Source organism: Panthera tigris, chromosome B1 (genome assembly GCF_018350195.1).
Source record: "Panthera tigris isolate Pti1 chromosome B1, P.tigris_Pti1_mat1.1, whole genome shotgun sequence".
NCBI lineage: Eukaryota > Metazoa > Chordata > Mammalia > Carnivora > Felidae > Panthera > Panthera tigris.
In genome coordinates, this window is record NC_056663.1 from 60,602,243 (window position 1) to 60,611,979 (window position 9,737).

Here is a 9,737-nt window from a genome sequence, read left to right on the forward strand (position 1 = left end):
AAATGCATGGAACCTATACTTGCTACTATAAAACCAACGGATCAACAAAGAAATCCAGGAGGAAATTAAAAAAAATATGAAAACAAATGAAAATAGAAAGAAGTTTATAGGAACACAGGCCTAACTCAAGAAGAAAAATCTCAAACAATTTAACCATATACCTAAAGGAACCACAAAAAAAAGAAAAAACCCAAAACTAGGAGAACAGAGGTAATAATAAAGATCAGAGGAGAAATAAAATAGAGACAAGAAAGGAAGGAACGGAAGAAGGGAGGGAGGGAGGGAGGGAGGAAGGAAGGAAGGAAGGAAGGAAGGAAGGAAGGAAAAAACAAGAAAGAAGGAAAGAAAGACAAGTTCAATGAAACTAAAAGCTGGTTCTTTAAAAAGATGAACAAGACATATGAACCTTTAGACTCATTGAAAAAAAGAAATGGCTAAAATTAGAAATGCAAGTGGAGAAATAAAAACCCCACCACAGAAAAACAAAGAATTATAAGAGAATACTATAGAAAATTATGTCAGCAATTCAGACAACCTAAAAGAAATGGAAATATTCCTAGAAATACAATCTTTAAAACTGAATCTGAAAGAAATAGAAAATTTGAACAGACTAATAATAACAAAAGTGAATCAAATAAATAATAATAATAATAATAATAATAATAATAATAATAATGTTAACAACAACAACTCTCAATGAACAAAAGCCCAGGTGGCTTCACACATGAATTCCATGAATTCTACTAAAAAGAAGAATTCCACTAATCTTTTTTTTTAATATGACATTTATTGTCAAATTGATTTCCATACAACTCCACTAATCTTTAAAGAAGATTTAATATTTATTCTTCTCAAATTATTAAAAACAAAAACAAAAACAAAACAGAAGAGTAAGGAAAGCTACCAAGTTTGTTCTGTGAGACCAGTATTACCCTGATACCAAGACCAGACAAAACGCTATTAAAAACAAACAAACAAAAAACTACAGGCCAACGTTTTTGATGCACATAGATGCAAAAATCCTCAACAAAATATTAGCAAATTAAATCCAACAATACATTGAATGAATCATTTGCCACGATCAAGTTTAAAATTTTTTCTAAGGATGCAATTATGGCTCAATATTTGCAAATAAATCAAAGTGATATATCGCATTAGCAAGAGGAAAAATAAGATCCATAAACGACCATCTTGATGAAGAAAAAGGCACTTAACAAAATATAATGTCCATTCATCATCCGGAACAAGAGAACGATTATGTTCCATCACTACTTTTATTTATAGTACTGGAAAGTCCTAACCACAGCAATCAAATAAGAAAAAGATATAAAAGACATTCAAATTGGTAAGAAATAAGTAAAACTGTCACTATTTGCAGATGACATAATACTATATATTAAAAAAAAACACTCTAAAGAATCCACCAAAAAGCTATTAGAATAAATATTGTAAAGTTGCAAGATACAAAATTAATACACAGAAATCTGCTCTATTTCTATAACTAACAACAAAGTAGCAGAAAGAGAAATTATGGAGACAATCACCTTTACAATTGTATCAAAAATAATAAAATATCTAAGAATAAATATAACCAAGTAAATGAAAGACCTCTCCTCTGAAAACTATAAGACATTGATGAAAGAAATGAAAGATTACACAAACAAATAGAAAAGATATGTGCTTATAGATTGGAAGAAATAATATTGTTAAAATATTCATACTATCTGGGGTGCCTGGGTGGCTCAGTTAAGTGTCTGACTTTTGATTCTGACTCAGGTAATGGTTTTGTGGGATCAAGACCTACATCTGTCTCTGTGCTGACAGTGTAGAGCCTGCTTGGGATTCTCTCTCTCCCTCTTTCTCAGCCCCTCCTCACCTCCTCTTTCTCTCTCTCTCAAAATAAATAAATAAATGTTAAAAAATATTCATACTACTAACAGTAATTTTCAGATTCAATGTAATCTCTATCAAACTACCAAAAATATTTCCATAAAACTAGAGCAGATAATTAAAAAAGAATTTTATATATAAACACAAAAGATCCTGAATAGCCAAAGTAATCTTGAAAAAGAAGAACAAAACTGGAGATATCAAAATCCTAGATTTCTGGATACAAAGTTATAGTAATCAAAATAGTCTGGAACTGACAGAGATACACAGATGAAAGGATCAGAATAGTGAGCCCAGGGGCACCTTGGTAGCTCACCTCGGTTGAGCGTCAACTCTTAATTTCAGCTCAGGTCATGATCCCAAGGTAGTGGAATCAAGCCCCCTGTCAGGCTCTGTGCTGAGTGTGGAGCCTAAAAGTCTCTCTCTCACTCTGCTTCTCCCCCTGTCATGTGGCACTTGCTCCTTCTCTCAAAAAAAAAAAAAAAAAAGCCCAGAAATAAACCCATGTTTCTATGTTCAAATAATCTGTGACAAAGATGCAAGGATATACAGTGAGGAAAATACTGTCTCTTCAGTAAATGGTATTGGGGAAAACCTGAAAGCTATGTGCAAAAGAATAAAACTGGACCACTTTCTTACACCATACACAAAAATAAACTCAGATGGATTCAAGACACAACCATGAGACCCAAAACCATAAAACTCCCAAAAGAAAACCTATGCAGTAATTCCTTGGACATCATCAACCTTAGCAACATATTTAGGATATGTCTTTTCAGGTCAGAAAAACAAAGGAAAATTAAACTATTGGGACTATGCCAAAATAAAAAGCTTTTGCACAACAAAGGAAACCATCAATAAAATCAAAAGGCAACCTACTGGACAGAGAAGTTTTCTGCAAATGATATATTTGATAAGGGGTTAATACCCAAGATATATAAATAACTCACAAACACCAAAATACGAATAACCTGAATAAAAATTGGTACAGGACCTGAATAGACGTTTCTACAAATAAGACATACATACATCCAACAGACACATGGAAAGATGCTCAGCATCACTAATCATTAGGGAAATGTAAATCAAAACTTTAATGGGATATCACCTTATACCAATCAGAATGGCTAATACCAATAGAACAAAAAAAAGCAAGTGTCAGCAAGGATGTGGAGAAAAGGGAACACTTATGCATTGTTGATGGGAATGTAAATTGGTGTAGCTACTGTGGAAAGCAGTATGGAAGTTTTCCAAAAAAAATAAAAACAGAAATATCATATAATGCACTTATTTCGTTAATAGGTATGTACCCAAAGAAAATGAAAACACTAATTTGGAAAGACCTATCCACCCCTATGTTTACTGCAGTATAATTTACAATAGGCAAATAATGGAAGCAACCCAAATGTCCATCTATAGATGAATGGATAAAGAAGGGATAGTATGTATACACATGGAATATTACCTAGTCACATTAAAGAATGAGATCATGCCATTTTCAACAACATGAATGGATCTACAGGGTATTATGCTAAGTGAAACAAATCAGACAGAGAAAGACAAATACCATCTGATTTCACTTGTATATGGAATTAAAAACAAAACAAAACAAAAGAACAGACACAGACTCATAACTATAGAGAACAAACTGGTGATTGCCAAATGGGAGGGAGCATGAGATGGGTGAAATAGCTGAAGGAGATTAAGAGGTACAAGCTTCCAATTACAAAATAAGTCATGTAGGGGCGCCTGGGTGGCTCAGTCTGTTGAGCGGCCGACTTCGGCTCAGGTCATGATCTCCCGGTCCGTGAGTTCAAGCCCCACGCCAGGCTCTGTGCTGACAGCTCAGAGCCTGGAGCCCGTTTCAGATTCTGTGTCTCCCTCTCTCTGACCCTCCCCGTTCATGTTCTGTCTCTCTCTGTCTCAAAAATAAATAAACGTTAAAAAAAAAATAAAAAAACAAAAAACAAAATAAGTCATGTAGTTGAAAAGTACAGCATAGGAAACATAGTCAAAATATTATAAGATTTTATGGTGACAGTTACATTTATTCTTGTGATCATGAGTAATGTATAGAATTGTCAAATCAGTATGTTGTAATCTGAAACTAATATAATATTGTATTTTAAATATACTTTAATAATAAAAGTTTAGAAAGGAGGAGAGAAATAAGTTTTACCATATTATGTCTAGAAGAGTCAAGATTTGAAAAAATAAAGTGGAGTATAATTTTCAGGAAAGAAATCAAGCTTACTATATTAAAAAAATTTTTTTAATGCTTATTCATTTTTGAGAGAGAGAGACACAGTGTGAGCAGGGGAGGGCAGAGAGAGAGGGAGACACAGAATCTGAAGCAGGATCCAGGCTCTGAGCTGTCAGCACAGAGCCCAACTCGGGGCCAAATCCATGAAACATGAGATCATGACCTGAGCCGAAGTCGGTCGCTTAACTGACTGAGCCACCCAGGGCCCCAGAGGCTTACTGTATTTTTTTTTCAAACTTTAAGTCAACTGAAATTATTTTTGAAATTTCATAGAGAATTGGGAAGGACAAAAACAAGATATATAAAGACAGGGAGATAGAGTCATAGATTAAGGGGTAGAACATTAAACGGAGAGGTAGAGAAACTATTCGTATTTGCAACTCTTTATTAATAAGGATTTTTCTGCACGATGCAACTAAAGAAAATAAAAAAGTCAGTTGCTGAGTCTGGCATCACATTATAAATGGTAGCTGTACATTATGTTTCAATTTGGGACATTACTGACCAAAATATGTCTTCACCTCTCCTAGTCTGTGGGGTTTTGGTGCAAGAGAGTGATATATGCAAGCAGTATTTGCTGAATAGGATTTAAAAACATGGAAAAATGCATAATAATAACTAACTTTAGAGTATTTCTGAAAGAAAAACTAAAGAAAACAAAATTGTAAGTCAAAGCACTTAAAGGTTGTTTTTAAGCACTTGAGAGTGGTTTTTTTTATTTATATGACCTAGAAACTTGTGGCCAGTCTGTAAGTTGAACTGTCAACATGTAAAGGGATGGAGAGCAGATCTCAGATGCTCAGGAACGAGCTCTATTTTGTCTTGCCCAAGTGTGTTTATAGCATTGGAGTGGGAAGTAAAATAAAATTGGTGGGACCAACTCTTACTTCTGAGACACTGAAATTAGATTTCAGATTCTTACCTGAAATATCGGCTCTCTGATGGGTTCACAAAAAGTTATGATTTTTAGAATTACCTTTTTTTTTAAATTTTATTGTTGTCAGAGTGGTCAAAAGGCTCTCTCTAGCCAGAATCCAGAAGCTCTGTGTTTAGTTTTTCTGAAAGTTGTATTTTGACAGAACTAATAAGTTGATCCAACTTGCAGACCATACTGCTATATATGTGTTCATTTTAAAAATAAAAATGGAGTGGTACCGGGATGATTTGGTCAGTTAAGCATCCAACTCTTGGTTTCTGCTGGGGTCATAACCTCACTGTTTGTGAGATCGAGCCCTGCATCAGGCTCTGCGCTCTAAGTGCAGAGTCTGCTTGGGATTCTCTCTCTCCCTCTCTCTCTGCCCCTCCCCCAGTATCTTGCTCTCTTATTCTGTCAAAGTAAATAAATAAACTTTAAAAAGTATAAAATAAAAATGGAATGATATTATTTGAGTAGATATTTAGACTATTAGGTGATAACTACATTTTAAACTAAGGCATGTTAATTTATACCTAAAGACTTTCAAAACTTAATGTAAATTTTGCAGTATCCCTGAAATTCAAGCTGTACTAATTCAGAGCTAGTATCTATTAATCATTTATATTTTGAAGTGTTTTTTCCCAAAAAGATTGTCACTCTAGAGCATTTCTACAAGTGAATTTGAGCCAGAAGGCTATCCCCATGTATATACTTGTAAAAGCAAGGTAGGTTTTTTCCTCTGAGGGACATGGCTTACCCTTGAATTAAGGGTACCCTGAAATAACCTCTGATCTGTGAAGGAACTGTGATCTAAAAAATGAGTGAGAGCTCTTTACTCTCCATTTTGGTGACTCATGGCAGGATTCAAGTCCTCTAACTGGAGTATTTACGGTTATACAAACAGCGTAACATTTTACTAGTTGGCTCATGAATTTCATTATAATGATCGATTAGTCACTGGTTTCCCTAAATCATTCTCATGACCATTTTTTCTGCTATCCTTTTATAGAATAAACATTATATAATTTGAAATATGTGACTATTAATATATATAAAATACAAATATACATGCTCTACTAGCTATTTTCAGACAGCTCAAAGCATATTAAGGGGCCGGATTAAGACACCTTAAGAATTGAAAGCCAGGCATGTTATTATTGTTAATGCCCTTACCTAGAAATGAGTGTCAGTTACTATACCAAAACATGTTTTCTGAAGAATTTATCTATTTTGGAGTCTAATATTAGAAAAAGAGTTTTAAGGGTATTTAAGTTCATGTACAGGTGTAATATATATGTAAAAAAATGAACAAAATACAACTACAAATAATGCTTTCTTTTACTTTTGCTTACATTCAGATCCTACAGAAATTATCGTTCATCCTTCCCACACCCCCATCCCTGGAATATAACTTTTTTCTTGTATAGAATTAATTGCAAAAAAAAATTATCAGAAAGAGCAGTTAGCCAAAGACTCAATTTTAGTATGTTAATAACAAAAATAACTTAGGATAAAAAGTTGAACTAATTTTAGGAGGAAATGTTGTCCAAATTACTCAAAACATGGAAATAAAATGTGTTTATAATTATGCAAGGCTTGTGAATACATTATAGATAACTTGTTATTGTTTTTGTTATTTTGAATACCTTATTACCATGGCAACCTCTGGATCATACTACATATGGTCCTTTAGAGATTTCAAAAATATCCTTGTAGAAAAATGCAAACTCTTAATGTTGTAAAATCCCAGGAGGCAAAAATGTGTTACACCAAACCATCACAGTTTAAAATTACATTTGGCTTAATGTTTATAAATATTTAGTATCTATTGAAAATAAATTTTCCTTAGGAAAAAAATATGCAAACATTTATATTTGGCAGCACCTTTTTATCATAGCATGTTTCATGACACTAAATTTAATATAAAAAATGACAAATTATGTAATTATAATAACTAAATAAATGTAACTATATTTTTCCAATATTCTTTATGCTTCTTAAGATGAATTGGTAGAAACACCACCTGGATTCATGCTGTGTGTTCTTTTACGGTCTCAGTGTATTTTATCTATGAAATTCAGAGTGTTCTAGCAATATGTCTTTAATATATTTTACTACTCATTTGTTCTAGCAATCTAGGAAAATCATTAAATTTTCCCAAGTTGATTACATTATATGTAAAATTAAGGGACAATAGCATTCTAGTATATTTTATAAATTTAGTTGTTTTCCTCCAGTCTGTAAAGAACATTTTTTATATTCAAATGACCAATGACACATTATCTGTACAAAATCCTAAATGAAGTAAAAAAAAATTCCGATATTATATAAATAAATCCAAAGAAACAAATGAATTTGTCTTTCTATTCTGTGTTGAAAAATTTTTGCAGTCATAATTTGGTTTTTTCCTCCCTATACTTTATTGATGATGTCATTCAGTTACTATGCACTAGCTCTAAAATACAAACACATATTACAGCATCTCCTATTATACAGAAGATGTTGAGGTGATGGTAATAGATATTTTGAAAAATTGAGAGTAAATGGGGCACCTAGTTGGCTCAGTAGGTAAAGCATCTGACTCTTGATTTCAACTCAGGTCATGATCTCACGGTTTATGAGGTCAAGCCCTGCATCAGGCTTTGCACTGACAGCTCGGAGTCTGTTTGGGATTCTCTCCCTCCTCTCTTTCTGCCCTTCACTCACTCGTGTGTGTGTGTGTGTGTGTGTGTGTGTGTGTGTGCGCGCTCTATCTCAAAATAAACATTAAAAAAATTGAGAGTAAATGGAAAAGTAACATTACTTTTAACATTATACAAAACCAGGAAATAACCTAATATTGATCTCTTACTGAATAGCTAAAATATTATTGTATAACTATATGACAAAATATCAGGTCACCAGAGTGACATGAAAAAAAAAATTGGTGGAGGATGCCTGGCTGGCTCAGTGAGTATGGCATGCAGCTCTCGATATTGGAGTCATGAGTTGGAGGTCCATGTTGGGCTAGAGTTTACTTAAAAAATGGTGGAGACGGAAGTGCCAGGAATCTCTTTCTCCACCTAGAAAACAATTGTATGGCACAAAATGGTTGAAGTGACTATTCTAAAACACTGAGCTCTGTTTGAATACTTACAGTTTCCAGAGGAAAGCTTGGCTGGTAAATTACAGTGACTGTTGGTGGATTTGTGTCTTTAATATGATAGCGGCTATTCATCCAACATCCCCGATCTCTGTAACAGGCAGCTGTGGAGATAAAACCTGTCTTCTGGAATGGCTTTTTGAAGCCAGTGTGGGCAATTAGGGATTTTGTCCTCCAAATATTGGGCTTATGAGTTCTGATTGCTGATAGCTGCCTCTTATTGACAAGATATAGGTACAGAGTCTCAACTTTATTACCTTACTAGCTGAAGAGGCCTCTAGGAGACTTGAAGGAGCCCATTCATTTTGTTTTTTGTTTTTTGTTTTTTTAACATTCAAAAGCAGGGTGTACAGGGGTACATAGAAAGCCATATTCTCAAGGGGAGAACCAGGCTTAGAAAAGAATTGAGAAGACTATAAGTTTTCACTTTAGGATAGTTACCAGGAGAAAAACCTCACAACACATAATAAACAGAAAATCTTGTGGAAAGGGAATACTCTGAGGTTCAGAGTTACCACATCATAAGATTCAAATGAATTTTTTTTAGCAACAGCAAACAGCAACAACAACAACACAAGGCATACAAGGAAATAGGAAAGCATGACTTATTCAAAGGAATAAAGTAAGTTGACAGACAACATACATGAGGAAGCTCAGACATCAGATTTAATGGAAAAGGATTTAAAATAACTGTCTTGAAAATGCTCAAAGAACTACAGGAAAATATGTGTGAAGGAAATGAGAATATCAAAAAATAGGTAAAAATTATAAATAGGAGCCAGAAAGAAGTTCTATAACTTAAAAGTATAGGGGTGCTTAGGTGACTCAGTCAGTTAAGTGTCCAGCTCTTGATTACTGCTTAGATCATGATCTTGTGGTTCATGAGTTCGAGCCCTGTGTCAGACTCTGTGCTGACCGCTCAGAGCCTGGAGCCTTCTTGAGATTCTGCGTCTCCCTCTCTCTCTGCCCCTCCCCTGCTCATGCTCTCTCTCTCTCTCTCTCTATTAAAAGTAAATAAACATTAAAAAAAACTAGCAGAAGGAAGAAAATAATAAATTGGAATAAACAAATCCCCAAATAAATTGGGGATAAACAAAATAGACAATAGACAAATATAGACAATCAATGAGACCAAAAGTTGGTCATTTGAAAAGATCAACAAATTGATAACTTTAGCTACCTTGACAATGATCAAATAGAGAAGTTGCAGATAACTGAAGTCAGAAATGAAAATAGAGATATTACCACCAACTTTATGAAGGTAAATAGTATTATAATAATATGAACTATTGTATGTCAAGTTAGATAACCCAGAAGTGGAAAAATTCTTTGAAACATACAAATTACTTAACCTGACTCAAATAGAAAATCTCAACAGGCCTATAAGAAATAAAAAGACTGAATCAGTAATCAAAAACTTTTCAAAAAGGAAATATCATTTTTGAAATAACAAAAGGTTGTTTTATTGGTGAGTTATACCAAACATTTAAAGAAGAATTAACACCAGTCCTTCTAAAACTCTTTCA